The 23,110-nt window shown below is 40.7% G+C and overlaps 1 protein-coding gene across 3 annotated transcripts in view; it reads left to right on the top strand.

Moving 5' to 3' along the window:
* Positions 1–10,359: 10,359 nt before the first annotated feature.
* Prlr (prolactin receptor) overlaps positions 10,360–23,110 on the top strand; it is a 171,515-nt gene continuing 158,764 nt past the window's right edge. For all 3 annotated transcript variants that reach the window (XM_027401294.2, XM_027401295.2, XM_027401288.2), the window contains exon 1: positions 10,360–10,972. The gene's annotated coding sequence lies outside the window, so the exon portion shown is untranslated. The remainder of the gene's footprint in view (positions 10,973–23,110) is intronic.

A 23,110-nucleotide genomic window follows, 5' to 3' on the forward strand; every position in this document is an offset into this window, starting at 1 on the left:
ATGCTTTCTTTTATAAGTTGCCTTGGCTGTGCTATTTTACCACCACAATAAAAAAGAACACATTAACTAATGCAGTTACATTTTTTGAGAACCAGATGGTTTATGCTATCAAGATATAAAACTTTCAATTTTTCAAAATTATCTCTTCTGTTTCAAATTCCTACTTTCATTACTTTTAATACAGGTGTGTGTATGTGTGTGTCTCTGTGTGTGTCTGGGTCTGTGTGCTGTGTGTGTGTGTGTGTGTGTGTGTGTGTGTGTGTGTGTGTGTGTGTGTGTGTGTACCTGTGTGCTTGTGTTTGTATTACATATTTTGGAATATGTACTCAAAATAAACTTTATTACTGAGACAATGGACAAAAATCTTGGAGATCACTGTACATATGAAATACTGGGGATCTTATCATACAGAAAGTCTGATTGAGAAGCTGAGGTGGGTTGGTCCAGTATTTCTAACGATGCTATTGAAACTGATCGAGGACTACACTTTGAATTGGAAAGCTCACAGTACAATTACCTGAAGGCTTTCCAGAGTGGTCACTGAGTAACAGCCACACTCAGTTCTTCTTCCTGGGTCTTAGGAGACATGACTTTTTCAGCAGGCAGCTCTCTTAGCACTGTCCTGCTGCATGTTCCCATGGAGTGAAATATCCTCCTTTCCATTCTCTAAAAGGTGGCTTGTAGTTAGCCTCGTTGCTTATCCAGCAACTCCTTAGAATGAAAGAGGCAGTCTAATAATAGTGCGCCTTGTATTTACACAGGGTTTATAATTTACCAGATACATTCACACAGGTCAACTCATATCAGCCCATGAGGATCCTTGAAAGTAGAACAGAGCAGTTGGACTGTAAACCCATTTAAAAGCACAGAACAGCAGAAGCAAGCAGAGGGCGTTTTGAGTCTGAGTGATCTGGAAGAAACAGGCGCCAACGAGTCTGATAATTGAGAACCTCCTGGAGTTATAAGCAGATGAGTCCTGGTGGACTCAAACATACTGTAGTTATTTATAGCTGTACCTCTGAAGCCTAATGAGATCACCAAGAGCAAAGATGCTTTCATTTAATTCTGTGGGAAGTGGATACACTAAGGAAAAACAAATCTTGATACAGGCAGGGACTGATGGCAACATGGGTACATTTGAGTTTGACACGGGCAAGACAGATGAAAGGAAGTACATTTGAGGATCTTTTAAGAGGAAGGCATGAAAATGATGAAAGCAAAAACTGAGAGGATAACAAGAAAAGGGAAAACATATTTACAAGCCCTCTTTCCCCCTTATAAGAGAAAATATTCAGGTGGAGCCTCGCTTACACTTTCAGAGGCCTAGTCCATTAACATTGTAGTGTAGAGCTTGGTGCTGGAGCAGTGGTCAAAAGTAAAATCCTGATCCTCAGGGAGGGAGGGAGAAGAGTGTGTGTGTAGGGGATGCTGTAGACATGCCTGCTTAGGGGCTGGCTACAGCATCCCCTACGAGAGAGAGAGAGAGAGAGAGAGAGAGAGAGAGAGAGAGAGAGAGAGAGAGAGAGAGAGAGAGAGAGAGACTGGGCCTAGCATAGACTTTTGACAAATCAAAGCCTGTCTCCAAACACACTTCCTTCAACAGGGCCATACCTCCTAATCCTTTTAATCCTTTCAAACAGTCCCACTCCCTGGTGACTAGACATTCAAATATATGAACCTATTTGGGGGCAGGGGGGCAGATATTCTTTTTTAGTTTTTTTTTTTGTTTTCATTTTTTTCCATTCATTTATTTAGCTCATAAATAAAGTCATGCACAATTATGATACATAATACAGTATGTTCACAATGGCATGGCTAAATTAAACCAATTAACATGTTATATCACACATATTAATCATTTTTGTTTTGAGAACACTTAAAGTATACTATCTCACAACTTTTAAAATATAGCATATTGTTATCAACCATATTTATCGTGCTCTCAGTAGACCTCAAGACATCACAGAGTCTATGCCTCTTGTCCAATTGCAGTTTTATATCCTTAAACCAATCATTTCCCCATTGTTAAAAGACCCACATTGAAGCCTAATAGCCACAATTCTGCTCTCTGTTCCCATAACTTCATCATTTCTAGGTTACACATAAAATTGAAATTGTGTGACATTTGTCTTCCAGTGTGTCACATTTGGGGGGGGCAAGCATATAACTTTACTACTTACTAAACATGAAATCAAATTTGCATGCACAGGTGAGCACTCACTGAAACACCTTGGATTCATCACTTATTTGAGTTTCAATTAGCATATATATATATATATATATATATATATATATATATAATATTGTGTTATGCATCAATAGCAGCAACAGCTTTTCCAGGTTCTGCATTCATTTGAACAAAATTGTAGAACAAAATGCACACTCCATTTAAAAACAAAAAATAAAAAACAAAAAAACCAAACAAACAACAACAAAAAAGTAAAAAACAAAATCCCAGAAAACAGCACAGTTCTGTTACTCTTGTGGTACTTGGCACCATTTTTTTTTTTAAATTAGCTTCTCACTCATTATCAGGGAGGAAACCATTCTGAGAAACAACATTAAAAACAGCTCTGATAAAGCATGGTCACTGCTATGTATCATAAAGCAGGTCCACATATGAGTGAGTACATATCATGTTTGTCTTTTTGTGATTGGGTTACCTCGCTCGGAATGGTTTCTTCAAGTTCCATCCATTTTCCAGCAAATTTCAAGATTCCATTGTTTTTTTCTGCTGAGTAGTACTCCATTGTGTAAATGTACCCCAATTTCTCTATCTATTCTTCGGATGAGGGGCATCTAGGCTGCTTCCAGTTTCTGGCTATTACAAATAGTGCTGCTATGAACATGGTTGAACATACGTCCTTGTTATATGAATGTGCTACTTTTGGGTATATGCCTAGGAGTGGAATTGCTGGATCTTGTGGTAGACTCATTCCCATTTTCTTGACGAGTCGCCATACTGATTTCCACAGTGGCTGTACAAGTTGGCACTCCCACCAGCAGTGGAGGTGTGTTCCTCTTTCTCCGCATGCTCTCCAGCATAAACTGTCATTGGTATTTTTGATTTTAGCCATTCTGACAGGAGTAAGATGGTATCTCAGAGTTGTTTTGATTTGCATTTCCCTGATGACTAAGGATGTTGAACACTTTCTCATGTGTCTTTCAGCCATTTTAGATTCCTCTATTGAGAATTGTCTATTTAGTTCTGTACCCCATTTTTTAATTGGCTTGTTTGGTGTTTTCGAGAATAGCTTCTTGAGTTCTTTGTATATTTTGCAGGTCAGCCCTCTGTCAGATGTGGGGTTGGTGAATATCTTTTCCCAGTCTGCGGGCTGTCATTTGTCTTGCTGACTATGTCCTTTGCCTTACAGAAGCTTCTCAGTTTCAGGAGGTCCCATTTATTAATTGTTGATCTCAGTGTCTGTGCTACTGGTGTTATGTTCAGAAAACGGTCAAACGGTCACCTGTACCAATTAATTCAAGGGTATTTACCACTTTATCTTCTAGTAGTGACTGGGTTTATGTTGAGATCTTTGATCCAGTTTGACTTAAGTTTTGTGCAGGGCAAAAGGCTTGGGTCTATCTGTAGTCTTCTACATGTTTGCATCCAGTTTTTCCAGCACCATTTGTTGAAGATGTTCTCTTTGTTCCAGTGTATATATTTGGATTGTTTGTCAAAACTTAGGTGTTCATAGGTGTGTGGGTTAATATCAGGGTTTTCAATTCTATTCCATTGGTCTACCTGTCTATTTTTGTGCAAATACCAAACTGTTTTCAGGAGTATAGCTCTGTAATAGAACTTAAAGTTAGGGATGGTGATGCCTCCAGAAGTTCCTCTGTTGTACAGGGTTGTTTTGGCTATCCTGGGTCTTTTGTTTCTCCATATAAAGTTGAGAATTGTTTTTTCAAGGTCAGTGAAGAATTGTGTTGGGATTTTGATGGGGATTGCATTAAATCTGTAGATTGCTTTTGGTAAGATTGCAGGGGCAGGTATTCTTATTCGAACCACCATAGCAAGTGTATCAGGTTGTAGAAAGATTGTAGAATCTTTGTGAAACAATTGATAGAATCATTACAGTACAGCCTACTAAAATGTACTAGCTTTGTAGTGATAGTAATGTATACTGCATTCAGGGCATATTAACAGGCATCTCAAAGTGACAGAGTGGTGGTGTCCAGGGCAGTCATAAGCACATAGAAATCAATGGAAAAGAAACCCATCAAAACAGCTGACCTGAGCAAGGGGGAGCTCAGCGACCCCAGTCTGACAGCTGGGGAATCAGCATAAGTCTGAACCAGGCCACCTGAACATGAGTGTCAGGTGGGGGACATGGGCAGTCTATGGGCCTCTGGTAGTGAAAACAGTATTTATCCCTAGTGTACAAATTGACTTTGGGAGCCCATTCCCCATGGAGGGATACTCTCTCAACCTAGATACATGGGAGAAAAAAGGGGAATTGTAGGGGAAGCTGTAGCCAGCCCCTAAGTACAGCTTCCCCTACAGGAGAAGGCCTCGGTCCTGCCCCAAATGATTTGACAGACTTGATGATCCCCTATGGGAGGCCTGACCCTCCCTGAGGACTAGATGGGGGTGGGATAGGGGGTTGGTGGGGGGAATGGGAGGATACTAGGAAGAGAGAACTGGAATTGGTATGTAAAACAAGATTATTTCTAATTTCAATAAAAATTAATTTAAAAAAGAAATCAATGGAAAAATACACATTTTTAAAAGAAGGAGTTACTGACTCATTAACCATGTATTCAAAATTAAGCTAAACTTTCTACCTCGATTATATTTAAAAAATAAATCCCTGGATAATTAAGATTTATTTTGGAAAGCAAAATAAACATTATTATCAGTTCCATGTCAAGACGAAAGACAGAGAACCCAAAGGCCTTATCAGATGCATGAATTCAACAATGTGAAAATGAAAATTTTTTTGCAAAATCAATCTGTAATAAAAATCAAGGGAAATACAACAGACAAAAAATAAGTTTGCCATATAGTTGGTAAAGTGTTGATATACTTAACAGCAGACACCGAAATGGATTTTTAAAAGACAAACATCTTGAAAGAAAGCTAAGCATAAGATTTGACAGCCATGGTGAGAAGGGCTCCTGTCATAAGAAGCTCAGCTCATCAGGACACTGCAAAGTAGAACAGGCTATCTTGCTCATCAGATTTGATCTGACATGATTACATCAATAAGGTCCCATGCTCACAAAGATGTGAGGAAGGAAGCTTGATAGGATAGATGAATCAGCATTTGGTGATGGAATTTGAAAGTATATGCAACAATTTAAAAAGCCCTAACTTTTTTTTCTTCAAGGGTGTGTCCCCTGGGAGGAGGACCAAGAGCCATTGGGTGGTCCCATACCCATAACTATACACAGCACAAACTGTACTTGGTAGGATATTGAAAAAAAAAGAAACACACAAATTTGTGAGGTTGGAATGGATTTAGGAGGAGCAGAGGGTGGTGAATATGATCAAAATACATTGTGCATATGCATGAAATTAAAGAATTAACAGGTATGTTATATTTTTAAGTGCCCTGACTCTATGACTCAGTGATTTCATGCTTAAAACATTTGCTTATAACATTATGTAAGAGAAATTTAGTAGCCTTTCTGATTTTTGTAGCTATTCCCTTTGTTCAAATTCTGACATTTCTAAATGTCTGCCCTATCCAAAGATAATCTTAACAGCATTTTTTACAATAAAAAATTTAATCACCAAAAATATAACGAGAAGAATGGAGGAAATAAATTAAAAACTAGACAGCCACTAAAATCACTGATGTTGAGGGCTGGAGGGATGACTCAGTGGTTAAGAGCACACATTGCTCTTGGAGAGGACCTGGGTTCTGTCCTCAGGACCCACATGGTAGTTCTCACAGCTATCTGTAACTCCAGTCCCAGAGGACCCAACACCCTCTCCTGGCCTTTTCTGGTGCCAGGCACACACATGGTACACATTTACACATGTAGGCAAAACACTCCTCTACATAAAATGAAAAGAAAGAAAGCTTAGAGGCTTGAAAGTTAACTTCAAAAAAACAACCCTGGAGTGAGCCTCTGGACAGCAGCCTCAACTAGGTAATTGTATTGAGCTTTGAAAGACAAGCTGTGGGGCTGGGGGTGCAACTCAATGGTAGAGTGATTGCCTAGCATGTCTGTGCCCTTAGTTTAATCTCCAGGAGAATACAGCTTTATTTTTGAAATTACAATATAATTAATTCTTTTCCCCTTTCTAAGTCTTCCCTCCAAACTCTCCCATACAACCCTCTTTTCTCTCTGCCATGTTCATGGCCTCCTTTTCATTGACTGTTGTTACACACACACACACACACACACACACACACGCACGCACGCACGCACGCACGCACGCACGCACGCACGCACGCACGCACGCACGCACGCATGCACGCACGCACACCCCTAAATACATAAATGCAACCTGCTCAGTCTTTACAATGTTACATGTATGGGTTTTGGGGGATGGCCGTATGGTACTGGATAACCAATTGGTGTGCTCTTCCCTGGGGAAGACCCTTTCTCCCACTCTCAGCATATTCTTCCCCTGCCTGTAGTACTTTGTGTAAGCCTGAGACCTTGTGGGATACCCCATCCAACCCTGTCTTTGTTAGCATGTCTATTATTGCCTTTGATCAGCTCTCATTTAGGCAGTCGTATAGGTGAGACTTTAGGGGTGTAGCTTCTGACATTACTAGAAGACAAATTCTCACAGAAAACTCCCTTAGTACTTTGTGTGGTACTAAGGCCCCATGGGATTTCTGCTATTGCCCTTGTCCTTGCCAAGGAAACTTCTCTTTGCAACAGACAGAGGCCATTACAGTAAACCACCACCAATCACAATGTAGAGTTGTAGAGTCCAGTCCAAATGAGCATATCTACAAAACAACACCCTCACCTGAGACTCAGGAGACATTGCCAAAGAGGGGACAGAAAGTTTTTTTTTTTCTCTTATATTGTTAAACCAAAAAAAGACAAGCCATGAAAATAAATTCATTTTTAGTTTAAAAATATATGCAAGTGCCTATAGATGAATAAATAACTATATACACTGGAAAAAGAACAGATGTGCGTTCATGTGTCAGTGGCGGGTTCCTTTGGAGATGGAACTAGGACAAACAAAGAGGGTATATGATTTGGAAGGATCCTTTTTTTTTTAACTTTACAAATACAGATATACAACTTTGTTTCATTTTGTTAACAGTACCAGGATTGTGTGTGGTTTTTCTTTTCACTCTTGTGATAGTTCTAGCATTTTCTATTGTGTTAAAGAAAGGAAAGTGATCTTGAAAGTGGAGGACCAGAGACAAAAGTGTCACCATTTCAGGCAGAGGAGAAAGAGGAGGTTCTGTGACAGAAACCAACACAGAGAGACAGCGAAGTAGGAATGCAGGGCTTTAAAGGGTAATAGAGGAGAGCTCATAGATGAGGGGTGTGGGAAACAGAGCTGGAGAAAGGCTAAGATAAGCCTGGCCAGGGAGCAGCTGATGGATAGCCACAGCAGAAGACAAAGAACAAAATAATGAACTAAATAGTACACTTGATGCTTTTGGTAGGAATAGAAAACTCACCTTAAACCTCTTATATTAGAAATTTTTTAAGGGGCACTTAGACACTGACATATGTACACTTGTACTGGCTGTTTTTCTGTGTCAACTTGACACAAGCTAGAGTCATCAGAGAGGAAGGAGCCTCAGTTGAGAAAATGCCTCCATGAGATCCAGCTGTAAGGCATTTTCTCAAATAGTGATCAGTGGTGGAAGGCCCAGCCCAAGGTGAGTGGTGCCATCCTTGGGCTGGTGGACCTGGGTTCCATAATAAAGCAGGTTGAGCAAGCCATGGGAAACAAGTCACTAAGCAGCTACCCTCCATAGCCTCTGCATCTGCTTCTGCCTCTGGTATCCTGCTCTGCCTTCAGTTCCTGTCCTGACTTCCTTTAGTGATGAACAACAATGCTGAAGTGTAAACCAAACCCCCTCCCAAACTTGCCTTTTGTCTTGGTATTTCATTGCAGTAACAGAAACCTAAAGTAAGACAACACTTGTTGGGTGCTGCTGGTCTGCCGTCAAGGTTAAGAAACAACAAGTCAAACGAAAGGAAGTCAAGAAAGCTGAGGACTGTGGATTGCTTTCCTGAGTTTGAAAATGAAGAAAGGGGTGAATTATGTGGGGTTTGTTGTTGTTGTTGCTTTGTTTTGTTTTGTTTTTCCAGACATGGTCTCTCTGTGTAACCTCCCTGCCTGTCTTGGAACTCACTTTGTAGACCAGGATGACCTTGAACTCAGAGATCTGCCTGCCTCTGCCTCCCAAATGCTCGAATTAAAGGCATGTGCCACCACTTCTCCATGAGGGGTGAATTAGGTTGTAAGCTCATCCAAAGTGTAGCTGGGCCAAGAAAGACATGTAGAAGCTGTGGAATGAAACCAAAGGGACAAGGGAGAAAATATTGAAGGAAAATTAGCTAGAAAACAGGCAGGCAAAAACAAGACAAACCCCAAAACTTACTACCATAAGGCTTTTATTATCAATGCTGGCATTTTACACATTCTGTTGGCATTACTTTCCCCTTATTGGGTTTTTGATGCATATGCTACTGTGCCTGAGTTACAATAGGTGAGGCTCACAGAAGTCAAACAAATAGCAATATCCAAACCATTGCCAGTTCCTGTGTTCTCTCCATATCTTGAACTGTGGACCAAAGTCTTTTAGGCATCAAGCAGATACAGAGTCCAAGCCACAGATGGATGTACCACAATAATAAATAGATAGATAGATAGATAGATAGATAGATAGATAGATAGATAGATAGATAGGCATCTACACACTGAGGCAGATACAGATCTAAGTGAAAAGGAGAACACCAGGAAATGGCGAATTGTGTCAGTGGGCAATTAAGGAAAGAGTCACAGTATAGCTGCAGAGGAGACAGGAAAGCAAGACTTACACATGACTTCCTTCATCCTCTCAGTAACACAAGAGAGAGCACAAGGAACTTCACTGACTGCAAATGACTGTGGCTTGGGGACCGTGTATATGCTGCACAGCATAGCAGAGAGCCCTGACCTTCTCTCCAAATAGTATTCAGATTAGTCATTTAACCTGTGCGGTGGAGCAGGAGCACAAATGTGTGCAACCACAAGGAAAGCTCACAGTTTGGAGTTGCCAAAGGCAATTCTCTTTTCATTATCTGTTGAAATCCAATGATCAGGAAGACTACACTGAGTAATCCCCCTTGACTTTTTAAACATCATACAGAAATATAATTACCAACTTATAGTGGTTCAAGATGTTTTTAACATTTTAGTGATATACCTATACAAGCATCCTGTTGAGTTAAGCTTTGTATTAGATGATTTTGTCTAAATTCAAGCAAGACCAGGCTAGACTACTTGGTTCAGCCAGGGTCCTTATTCAATTCTGTTTCATTTTTTACTTAAAACACCTTCAACAACAATGGTTTCATTGGGACATAACTTGGCCAGTAAGTCTGACTGTCTTCTGCCATTGGAGATAATACCCATTAGTTTTGAAAATAGACAGGTATTATATACTCTGGGACTTGTGAGCAAAAGTGCACCTCAGTCACCAGAAGCCTGTACAGCGTGTGCATGGCAGATGCACTCCCCACTTGTTCTGAAAACCAGATGGAGACCATGATTTAACTTGAACAGGAGGAGTTACTGGGTAGCAAAGATGGAGCCCATACAGGTGCCTCTTCTAATGCAAGAGGATCACCCAAACATCATGGGACTTCAGTGGTTCCCTGAACCGTGGCAGAAAGCCACTGCTGAATGTCATCTGCCAGGTATTGCAAAGTGTCAATCAATTCAATGAAGAAAGGACATGTTACTATGATTTAAAAATAAAAGCCCTCAATAGCTTATTCAGTGACCCTCTGAGTTACATCACAATAGGACACAATATTAATCTGTGCCATCAAACACTGCCCACTCACCTGTTCTGAGATAATTGTTTAACTCAAGCAGCTGTTGCTATTTGTTTTTAATATTTTTTAGGAGACTATGGGGAGGGGTACAAGAGAAAAAGCAGTTGTTTGGTTAATACCAAAAGCAATAAAATAACATTCAGCTCTCACAGCCCATTTGAGGAGGTACATTCTGCATTAATCGTGAGTTGCTGAGAGGCTGCGGGTGTTTCTGTACTATTGTGACGTGGCTGGGCACCAAGAGGAGCCCTGGAAGTTTTGCTGTGTTGAAAAAGAAAGCAAAGCCTCTTCGGGTCACTGCATATTCTTTGTTGACCACTTTTCTCCGACTCCTCCCCCTTCTCAGGGAAGGTGTGACTCAAGAGCCCCCTCAAGGATTGTCAAGCTGCAGCTCAGTGCTGCTTGCTGGGAAATAAGGAAAGAAATTTGACACCAAGCATCATCTTGGCTACTGAAATATCATCTCTGAGGTCACTCGACTTAAAGGGCATTTTTTTATTATTGTTTTGTCGAGTCTTGGTGGAAGAGGGTCCCTTGATCATGCAAAACGGATCCAGGGGAAATCAGAAATTTTCTTGTCCACCTATTCTCTGCATTCCGACTCTCCCAACTACCTCCGTCACCTTGTAAAATTGGCAGGCTCTGGACCTTTTGCATGCTGGAGAAAATCACTGTTTTGCCTCCAGCAAGAAACATGCATGTTGCAACACTGACTCCTCCTCTAGTGAAGAAAGAGTGAACAAGTGCACCGAGTTGAGCTTCTTCACAGAGACACGCGGCTGGCGACTGCGGAGCAGAGGCTAAAATCCCCAGACGCCGGGTCTTCTGGGCTGGGCTTTCCCCTCCTCCCTGTTCTGTCTTACTCGCTCTTCTGCGTTCTGGATTTTACCCAGGGCTCAGGAAACAGCTTTACCTGCAGTGAGAAAGCTCGCGTCCTTTGCAGGAAGTACTCACCGCCTGGTATGGCAGACTTTTCTCCCCGGCAAAAGTGAGTACCCAGGGCAGACTGCGCGCGGCCAGGGGCGGCGCGGGCGGGCGCTCTCTAGGGCCGCGGGTTCGAGGCCGCGTGTGGGAGCAGAGCAGTTGGCTGCAGGCGCAGACTGCTTGGGAAAATGCCAGGCAGTAGCCAGAGCCCGCGGGCTTGAGGAAATCCCATCCCGTGCTGTGACCATGCTCAGAGCCAAACCTCGTTGCCCCTCTTCAGAGAAGCTAAATAGATGCCAAGGTGCTCGACCACGCACCCCAGGTTTTACAGCTGCGCTCGGCATATTTTAAAACATACCTTCAAGTGCGCCCTTGAGAACGAATGTAGCGTGATTGTAGGATTCTGGGGTTTGCAGGTGGTTTGTGTCAAAAATGAAAAGCTAGAGAGAGACCAGGGAGGTGGAAAGGGATCAGTCAGGGGACGCGACGGCAGCTAACTTGGGCAGCCTCCCGTGGGCAGCACAGATGGGTGCCAGATGTGGACACTGAGTTACCTGAGCCTCCCTCCCACCCCCACCCCGGGCGCACACATACAATCCCCAAGGGCAGCTGAACAGTGGCAGGGAAGGTCTCCCAGTCTTAACCTGCTGGCCAGGAGCTAGGAATTCAAGCCCTGGGGGTAGAAGCAAGAACGTGCTGCTGGAGTAGAGAACAGGAGACCAGGGAGCATAGAAGGGGGTTAGACTTCAGGAACTCAGACTGTGACTGCTGAAGTTGGGGAAGGTAAGGGCTGTAGATGTGGCTTTTGTGTAGAAAAATATCCTGTTAGTGACCTCTACCTGTGTGGCCAGGAAGCAACCCGTGTTTCCCTAATAACCAGCAACTTGGGTTTTTCTGTGGTTGAGCTTGAAAATGTTTGCAACCTGTTATTAATCTCACGCGGGTGGGAGCATCCTTTAATCTTCATTCATGGAATTGGCTGGAAAAGATTTCCCACCTGAGTGTCCTGACCAATCGTTTCTCTGCCTCTGTTAGAAGGTGTTTACCTTCCCTTGGCCTCAGTTTACTCTACAAAATTTAGGGAAATTGGTAATTCTTTATGTAAGTTCTTAATGGAATAGAGGTGCAGAACGTTCCGGAAACAGGAACATTTTAGGTTTTGGGGGGGCGTTAATTTCAGTGGCTTTTTCAAAGTAGGGGTGCTTTTGAGAATTGGTTGAGTCATTTACCCAGTGTGGAAACTATGCTTCAGGAATAGATGAGGAATTTTACAGGAACACTCCATGTTGACCATACCTGAAAATCCCTTGTCTTGTCTTAAAGGATGCTGCATCAGGACAAGTTTTGCTGGTGGCTGTGCTGGTTATGAGGATATTTGGTAGCATTGGCAGAGTCTGAGGTGCTGCTGGGAGAGAGAGTCCTCCTTCCTAGGGTGTTTAGACAGTGTGTGTCCTCAGTGGCTTCCTCAGTCTATATGCTTCCAGAGGGACCCTCCTCTCAACTCTTATTTTTTATTTATTTTTCTTGTTGTTGTTTTCAGGACAGGGTGGCTTCAAACTCATAGAGATTCATCTATGTGCCTCTGCCTCCCAGGTGCAGGGATTAAAGGTGTGCACCACCACCTAGAGCAGTGCTTCTCAGACTTCCTAATGCTGTAACCCTTTAATATAGTTCCTTGTGTCATGGTGACCCTCCAACCATAAATTATTTTCATCGCTACTTCGTAACTGTAATTTCAATAGTTCTCAATTGTCATGTAAATATCTGATGTGTGGGATATCTGATATGTGACCCCTGTGAAAGGGTCGTTTGACCCACAGGTTGAGAACCACTGCCCTAGAGATCTCTGTCCACAAATAGCCCTGGAAAGCAGCCTACAACGGGTCAGTGTCCACATGAACCAATGTCCTTTAGGCCAACTGGCTGGCTGACAGAGAGCAGGGCCAAGGCTTTGCTTGGAAACAACCACAGTGTGGCTCAGTGGTAATATTCCTTTGGGCATATGTACTTTGTCTTTAAACCTCTAGAGGGTCTCACACTCTGTAGAAACGAATTTTCTACTAATAGCACAGGGCTGTGTAGCAGAAAGCACATGACATTGGATCCTGAGAGCTTCAATGGGAGCCTGCACTTCAAATTACAGCTGTACTTCAACAAGTCACTGGCTCCCTGTGAGCCTCACTCTTCCCAGCTGCAAGATGGGGAATAATCTGCTTCTCTTGTGTGGTTGTTGAGGAGATGGAAATACTATTTATATCATTCGTGACCCATGCTCAGTGATCAACTGTTCTTGTTCATTTTAATGTGACATTACAAGTGCTCACTGGTCTATGCATTTTAGAGCAGCTCACTGTCTCTCCTATGAGGCTTGTGCCACCAGAACAGTGAGTGAAACCAGCTCATTAGTCTCTAAGATGAGAGAGAGGTTCAGAATTCAGGGTCAAGTTTACTGTCTCAACTGTGCTATGTCAAGCAGAACTCTGTGTATTGGCAACAAATAAAATACTTCCAGATTGGCCTGGATTCTCAGACCTTCTGTTTCTTTCTGGCCCATAATTTTGAATACAAAATAGCTATCTGTGCCTATAGCTGCAAGCAGTTGAGTATGAAACCAGAAATGTCCCCAGATCTATCTCCAAATACACTACAAATTATCTCTGTAGAGATAAATGTCTTCATTGCTATCTTTCATTGTTTCGTACAAGTAAAGATTTCAACTCAACTTAGAGGCTCCCCCACCCCCTGACCTCTCAGGATCAAATAGAAGAAAAATATCAAACCTTAAAGAGAAGGAAATTGCATGTGAACAAAGTAGGAAAGCTTGGTGAGCAGCGTATTTTTTAGAGTACTTGAGTGCAAAGATGGTAATATTGATACCTTTCGCTGAACCTTTACAGTGCAATGTAGTCCATACAGATCCTCAACTAATTCTCACAGAAATGCTGAAGGCATGAGTTATCACATAAGGTTTTACAGATAAGGAAAATGAGGGATAGAAACATTTACCTAATATTCTCAGCCCTCACAGTTTGGGGTAGAAGCCGAAATCCATCTGACTTTGTCATCTATTCTTTTTCCATTACCCAGTGCTTCCAGCCTTCCAGATATCAGAAATTGCATCATGCCAGCTGGACTAGGACTAGTCTCAAGGGCAGGGATGACCACTTTGCGGTGGATGGTTTTAAGGAAGGTGAGAAGATACTTTACTTGTGGCGCATATTAGCTTGTAGCAACAACAAACCACTTGTGGATAGTAGTTTTCCTGATTCTTACCAACCCCAGCTGGTAAATTTCAGAAAAGTGATACGTGGTATCAGCAGATGAAGCTGGGGCCGGCAGGCTGTCTCTTCCATCCTGGGCAATCCTTTCTCCTCTAAAGAACGCTGGGAATTTCATTTTCTAATAGTTTTTGCATCAAGACACTATTTACATTTGCTTCCTGTGTTAAGGATTCATCCATTCATTTATTCATCTGCACTCTGCTGTGTGTTGAGTAGTTGGTTATACAATGGAGGAAAAAGGAGAAATCTAGATAGCTTGTATATAGCTTCAAGGTAAGGAACAATGGTGTTAGCAGGTAGGTGAACATTCAAGGTCTGGTAAGATGGCCCCATGGGTAAAGACACTTGTCACCAAGGCCTGGAGACCTGAGTTCTATCGATGAAACCCAGGAAATATAGAGGAAAGAACCAACTCCACAAAGTTGTCCTCTGGGCTCCACACACATACTGTGACCCACATAACCATATGTATACATGATGCTTGTACACAAATAATAGTAATAAATCTATTTTAAAGACCATTCCAGATATTGATAAGTTCTATGAAGAAAATACAGAGATTATAGAGCCATATGTGGCTCTGGAGTACTTGAAAAGAGGTGGACCTATAGAGAATTTGTAAAACACCCTAAATTTTAAAACACCCTAAACTTTAAATACCTGGCAACCCACATACAAAAAACAAATTTGCTCCTAATTTTAGTTTGTATAGTAAAATGATAACATTTTAGATTAAACTGGTTTGGGTGAATTTTGCCTATTAACTTTTAATTTGTTTTAATGTGCCTTAATAACAATTTTAAATAACCTTATCAAATGGCTTACATTACATTTGCATAAAATAGCTCTACTTATGTCTGATAACTTGACAAAGACATAATAGGAATTTCCTCCTCCTCCCTTTCTCCTGGACATACACTTTTTTTTTTTCTCTGTGCTTGGCTAATAGTCTTCTCATGTCTACCACAAATTAAGTTATTTCATGAATTAGAGAGTTAAAAGACCCTTTCCCCACTCCTCATGCTGATGGTGTAGTTAAAGCCAATCTCACCATTTTGATATTGCATTTGAAGAAAGGAACTCTGTGGTTACATTTGCCACCAGAATATAGTCCCTCCAGTAGGAATATCTCAAGATACTTTTCCACAAAACCCAATGACCAAAGGCACAGTTTTTCAAGAAACATGTTTTTATCTTTAAATTGCTTCCTAAGATAATGCATTTGTATCTCTTAGCATTTTGGAAAGCCAGGGAGAAGATAGCTAGGATTTCACATATGTGTGCTAAGCTCCTGAAGTCACCTCCTGTGGTGATAAGTGTGTTTCCCTCACTGGCCTCTTGATGCAAACAGCTTGAACAAGAAGCAGCCCTGATCTCCAGGAGGACTGCTTCAAGAGTGTCACAAAAGGTCACCTTTGGTTTCTTTGTCCCCTGGCTAAAATGGCACTTAGGTATGTCACTGCAATAAAGATATAATTTGTTCTCGAAGTTTCATTTACTGCAAAGGGAAGTGCAGTCAGAATCTGGAATGGGAGGAGCCCTCTGACTTGGGAGGTCATGCGTGCAGAGTCTGTTTGTCTCTTCTGCTGGTTTGTCTAATATGCTTACCAATAATACTGGTGTAAGTTTAGAGTTGATGTGATAATGGCACAGAAAATGCTAATGGAGAAATGTGCTCTTAAAAAAAAAAATCACCCTCGTTATATCATTGATGGCCTGAGCAGTGCTGGACTCTGTATCCACTTACCAGCAAGGAGGTATTTTCTTTATGTAGATATAGCAGAACACCTTACAAAATGCTCTTTGCTACATGCAAATAACATTGGTTGGATCTAAATCTGAGGAAAATAGTTAAAAAGTGAAGCTGACTTAAGTGAACCTGGGTAGAAAGTTCAGTAAACTTCAGCAGATCAATATATATATATATATATATATATATATATATATATATGTGTGTGTGTGTGTGTGTGTGTGTGTGTGTGTGTTTATATAGGTGATTATATATGTATTTATATATGATTGTATATGTTTTATATATGATTATATGTTTATATGTGATTTTATATATGCATATATAAAATCATCGTTTCATCCAAGAAGTCTGTGCTCAATTTCATGAGGTCAAGGATCTGGAAGGACAGAGTATATTCTCTAATAGGGAAAAGGTACCTGAACATAATTTTCCAGTAGCAATGTAAGAGTGTCACATAGATGATACAATTAATTAGACTTTGGGGACACTGGAGAGCAGGATGCATATAAATTATAAAGCTCACTGCTAAAGGTCTGGCGAAAGTTGAGAATTGAGGATGATATTAGCCTAAGGTGAAAGGGAAAGAGCCATAGCAGAAGGAAATATGTGACAATGGAAGCATGCACGAGGCGTTTGCTGATGTGGTTAAAGAACAACAGGCCTAATTCAGTGACTCTTACAACAGAGAGTGGTCTGAGAATTGTCTAGAAAGCTGAAAAACCACTAATGCTTACATCCACAGCCTCCATTTGGTCAACCCAGGATTGGAATCTAGCTATCAACAACCTGTGTTGGTTTATTTTCTTTTTGTTTGAATTTTCCAGATTGTTCTACTGTAAAGCCACAATTTGAATATCATCATCATAAAAAAATAAAGGAAATTGGGGGAGGGCCTAGGCCAAGCCCAGGATGATGTGGTAGACTTTGGGGAGGCCCTGTCGAGGGCCCTACCCTGCCTGGGGAGTGGAGGGTGGATGGGGTGGGAGGTAGGTGGGGGGGTAGGAGGGGTGGGGAGGGGAGGGAGAGGGAGAAGGGATTGACATGTGAAACAAGCTTGTTCCTAATTTGAACTAATAAAAAAATTTACAAAAACAATAAAGGAAATTCTTCTAAATGGCACAAAATAGACAAACAAGGAATGTGGCCTTTGCTTTGTAGAAATTTCATCTACACGTGATTTATGCATAGACTTTCAAATAATTGACAGCTATGACTCTGTCTTCTTGAATGATGCCTCTAAACCCTCCTTTTGACTGACCCTTTCCTTTATCTGTGTGCTTTGATGGTGACCCATAGCCAATCTTGGCAAGTGTGGGCAATTGGTGGGTCAAAGATATTTTAACCGCCAGGAATTGCAGTCATTTCAAAGGGCCTGACTACCATGCCCACTAGTGTTCACGGTGGCTACTCCATAACAATCTGTAGCTCTTTTTCACCTTTCCAATTTTACAAATTGGGAAATGATGCTAATGACTTGCCTGGGGTCATGGTGCTGGCTGGGACAGAGGTGACAGAGATTAGAATCCTCAGCTGTGGAATTCTCTATATTGTTTTAGGTTCCCAAAGTGAGTCTGCTCAGCCTCCTTGTCAGTGACAGAAGTCTTTGTTTCCAGCAGTGTCATTTCTTACATGAATGAATTTGCGTTACACATCGGTAGATAAGGATTACAAACCTCCTTTAGCTGGCAGCAGTGGGACACTATGGGTATTAGCTGCCAGAGGCAGCCTGACAGCAGTCCCATGAGACTTGGACCATTACTCAAGCAACACTTGGTCATACCCACTTATAAGCCAAAACTCTTGCTGTGGGAAGTGAGGTCTCTGGCTGTATTCTTGCTGGCTCTGGTACCTGAAATCTGTTCTGATCTTTCCTGTTGCCCCTGGAAAGGATATTTATTTCTTATTATAAGAGAGAGAGCCCATGTTTTTACAGCCATGCCTTTAAATTGTTTTATTTTATTTTATTTATTCTTACCTTTTTAAGATTTACTTATTTCATTTTATGAGTATTAGTGTTTTGTCTGAATATATGTACATGTACCATGTGGCTGTCTGGTGTTCAGAGAGATTAGGAGAGGACATGGGATCCCTTGGAACTGTAGTTATGGGTGCTTATAAGCTACACCATGTGGATGCTAGGAACTGAACCTGTGTCCTCTGCAAGGACAGCAAGTGGTCTTATCAGCTGAGCCATTTCCTCAGCCCTGATTTTTATTTTATTTTTAAAATTATCATACAGGTGCCTCATTAGCACAGTAGGTAGCACTTCAGTCTCATAAAATTATCATGCAGTATATTAGATATGATTATGATACTTTCAAACAAACTATGTTTTAGTATAATCTCCTCCCCTGCTAACAGTCTTCTTTCCTTGGAATCTTATCCTCATTCTTTATTCTACTTTCATGTACTGTGTGTCCTGCAACCCCTCCTCAGCACCAATTTTTATCCTCTCTTGTTCTTCTTTCTACATATTTATACCTATTCATAAAGGCTAAGATAGGTAGATAGACATATGACTGCACTACAAAGTAGCAACCACAAGTGAGTAAGAATGTGGTTTTTTTTTCTTCTTCTTTCCTTTTGAGTTTGGTTCATCTTGGCTAATGTATTATTTTCCATGTCCAACCATGTTCTCACAAATTTCATGGTTTCACTTCTTTTCAGTTGAAGAAAATTCCACTGTGTATCTGAATCACGTTTTCTTTATCCATTCATCCACTAATGGGCATACAGGCTGTTTCTAATCCATTGTTGTTGTGAGTAGAGCAATAAAATAATATGGCTCTTTATCTCTGTCTGTGAAGAATGTGGAGACAGTTGGGTATATGCCCAGGGGTGATGTAGTTGGGTCACATGGTATTTATACTTGTAATTTTCTGAGAAACTTCCAAATCAATTTGTGCACCCACTGAAGGTAAATAAGGTTCTTCCCACACACTCTCAACAGTATTTGTTGTCAAGTTTCTTTTTTTCATTCATTTATTTAGCTCATAAATAAAGTCATGCACAATTATGATACAGAATACAGTATGTTCACAATGGCATGGCTAAATTAAACCAGTTAACATGTTATATCACACATATTCATCGTTTTTGTTTTGAGAACACTTAAAGTATACTATCTCACAACTTTTAAAATATAGCATATTGTTGTCAACCATATTTATCATGTTCTCAGTAAACCTCAAGACTTCAGAGAGTCCATGCCTCTTGTCCAACTGCAGTTTTATATCCTTAAACCAATCATTTCCCCATTGTTAAAAGACCCACAGTAGACATTCTGACATAAGAAAGGTGGTGAGGTGTTATCTCAAATTGTTTTTGTTTGTTTGAGACAGGGTCTGACTGTATAGTCCTGGTTAACCTTGAACTCACAGAGATCCACTTGCCCCAGTTTCCTGAGTACTGGATTAAAGGTGTGTTCCACCATGCCCAACTCAAAGTAATTTTATTCTGTATTTCCCTAATGCCTAAGGATAGCAAACACTTTTTAAAAATACAGACTAGCCATTTGTTTCTTCTTTAGGGAATGATAAGCTCATTTTCTTAGCCTATTTGTTGGAAAGTTGTTTCTGGGGGTTATTTTTGTTTGTTTATTTTGTATGTGTATGATGTTTATTTTGCAGTTATGTTTAAATTATGGATATTAGCCTCCTGGCAAAGGTTCGCTCTCATTCTGTAGGCTGTTTGCTCTTGGAGCTGCATTTTTAAAGAGTTCCTTCCACAGGTTGGGTCTTTGCCAATGCTGAAACTAGCATTGCTTCTAAAGGATGGTAGAAAAAAGCCAGCCTGTCACAGGAGAGCTGGCAGTCTCTTTAGGGCGAGAAGGCAGGTCATTTCACATCACTTTCAAATGGTTTTCTTTTTCTCTGTCTCCAAATCCATTACGAATGTAAGAACAATTGCCAAAAGCTTTAGCTATAGCAAAAAGCAAGCCCTAAACCAATGGTTCTCAGCACTGATTGCACAGGAGGATCATCTTGGGAGTCTTAAAAATTACCCGTAGGCCCATTGAGTCAGATTCTGGGAATGGGGCCTGAGAGTCTGTATTTATTTATAGTTCCCCACGTGAGGATGACGAGCATTCCAAAGAACTGCTTCTCAGCAATAACCCAAATCTTAATTGCTTGTATCTATTTCTTTTATTGCTTGTTTTATGTCACATGACCCAGAAATCTAAACCATCACACTGGTGTGATGTTCAGATTATTAGATTTTTCGAATATGTTTTTTTCTCCTCCTCTAAGCAGATTCCAACCTCATAGTCACCCCAAATCATCTTATGATTGCAAGTTCTCATATATAATTTGAAAGCCAGATTGCCATGAGGTTAATAATTATGAGATGGAAATACAAAGGTTGAGCTTGCCTGCCACCCATGAATTGATCTTCTCAATTGCTGTGTTGATCTTTAGTTGATCAAGACTTGCTTTCATGTCTCAGCCATTATCAGGTCAATTAGTTTCATTCTTAGCATACTCATACCCTTATTAAAAGTACAATGGCAGTTATAGTTTCCAAGGATTGTCATGGATAGACTTTTACCAAGTTAAGTTTGCCAAGAACTAACTAGGTTGTATAATGACATCTCACACCTGGGAAAAATCACTTGGAATGCAGAGATTACCTGCAACAGACTTTGCAAGAATAATAATGAAGATCTGTTTGGAAATAATCAATTTCAAGTCACTCTACATATGAAAGAATTTGGGATGTGGAGGATACTCCTAAAACCAATTTCTTATAACCTACCTGAATCTGAGACTGCAAACTTCTCAAGAAGTTGTATTAATATGAAAAGGAAATCATGTTTTTATATTATATTTGATAGGAAAGTGAGAAGATGAAAAACGATGAGCTGTTTCATTTCTCTAGGTTTCTGAGTTCATAAGATTAGTAGTAAACACAGCCATAGCTGAAGAGGTTTCAGGGAGACAGATGGAAGGAGCTCTGTTGCTTATGAAGCAGTTGGAACATCTGACACTTTGTACACTCACTTTCCATTTGTAGAGGTTCTACAGGGGCTCATGATGACAGCTAGAGATGGAGTAATGATATTTGAGAGGAATTTATATTCCAGTGACAAAATAACCTATATCCATATTTAAAAATCAAAAAAATAATGCTAAGAAGAAAAATAAGATGAAAAACAGGAAATAGAGGCTTATGAGTTCCACTTTAAACAGGCCTGCATGAGTTGCCCTTTCTTATGATATGTATTCTGATTACCAGATCAGTGTCAAGAAGAATAGCCATACAAACATCTGAGAGAAAGATGGCTGCAGGAAGAGGAAATAGCAAGACTATGGCATATATGAGAAACAGAAATGAGGCCAGTGTGAGTGGGTCTCAGAGGGGCTAAGACAGGTATGGAAAGAGTGAGAAGCCCTGAGATCATGTGACAGAGTTGGGATTTCAATCACTGTGAAGGAATCACTGGGAGGGTTCAAGCAGAGGAGGAATGGATTTTAAATTACAGCTTTAACATCAATTCAGTGATGGACTAGGAACCAGAAGCAAATGGACTGTGGGAGGCTGACCATATAGCTGTACAAGCAAGGGATAAAATGGATTGTGGTAAGGTGACACTGGTAGGAGAGAAGGGTGTTGGATTGAGTGTAGAATCCAGAAGTAGGAATAGCATAACTTCCAGATGGTCAGGCTATAACAAATCTAATCCTATCTGACACAATTGCCCTGCCCTATCCCAAGTACCATCATTGGATTTGAACTAAAAATCCAGTAGCCCATGGTACTACTTAGAAACATTAGCAATGTGGGTCTTCACTTATTTAACCACAAAAAAATACAATAAACCCCATCCAAGGAGAAGTTTCTGTTTGCTGTCTGTTACCTTCTGGCCATAAAAATTCCATCTTGTGTCAAGACCTATCTTATGGGGTTTGTGTTTTTGATGACTATGTTTCTGGTAAGTGCTGTAATGGTCACAGTCAGGCAGCTAGTTTATCTTTTCTGAGCATTTTGATATTAGCTGCATTTACCAACTCCTTCCTGACTTTATTGATTTACGCTGCTGGTCATTTTCTCCATATAAATGTAACACCTTGATGACTAGTACTTAATGCGCCTTTACTATCTGCAAGAACATCCTGAGAATTTCGTATTTTATTTAATTCAATCATCTCAGCCATCCTCATGATAATTGGATTTTTTTCATATACAATTATATGGATAATTGAATATTCTTATTGTGGTTTTACACATGAGGAAAGAAGACATAGTAAAAGAAGTTTAGTCATTTGCCCAAGATTACATCAATGTCTGGTGACAAAGCCAGGATTTGAACTGAGCCTGGCTGCAAAACTCTGAGTTTCAGCCACTGTGCTGTGCCTTTTGCATCCAGTTCATTTATTCTTTCCAGATGAAGCTGTCGCCATCGTGACTTCTTCCTGCAGGTGGCACTTTACCTGGCAGGGTTTGCAGAGGTTGGATAGCACAGTTCCTCCCCAGGAGGCTTCCCATCTAACTCACCTGCCATCTACCAAGACAGAAGCACAAGGTCCTTCATCTAGGTCTGGACACAGTTGCCATGCCCCGAGGCCTGTTGCTATACACCCTTCTTGTCCTTATGTTCCTTCGATTTGTTATTCATAGCTCCTGCATTGTGCCCACCTGCCACCTCAGGCGTGTTTCTTTGGTCTGAAGAAATAAAAATTACCTAACAAGCCATGCAACATTTTTCTACTTATTCCCTAGGGCCCATGAAACTTTAAAAAGCAAAAGGAAATCATTAACGTTTTGTCATCACAATATTTGTTTTAAAAATATTGAAGGCTTTTCTCCAGAGTTTTATTAGGAGAGATAAAGCAAGCTCGGGGACCACAGTAGTTCACTCTGTATTCTTAACTTTCCACTGTGCATCTACTTTTAGAGAATTCTTCTCTCAAGTGACTTGACTCCCCAATAAATAGCCTGAAAGTGGCAAACTTTTCCCTCTTCCTGGTGATGATAAGAATAGATTTGCAGGATTGAGGTATATACAAAGAAATCAATTAAGATTTCTTCAATCTCCATAATAAATGCTTCTGCGATGGACCATAGATAGTAATTATGATGACTCATCTTCTTTGCTATAAGTTTAAGATTGATAAATATTTTAATTAAAAAATGATACAATCTTTTCTTTTGCTGTAACTGCCATGGG

Source organism: Cricetulus griseus, chromosome 2, assembly GCF_003668045.3.
Source record: "Cricetulus griseus strain 17A/GY chromosome 2, alternate assembly CriGri-PICRH-1.0, whole genome shotgun sequence".
NCBI lineage: Eukaryota > Metazoa > Chordata > Mammalia > Rodentia > Cricetidae > Cricetulus > Cricetulus griseus.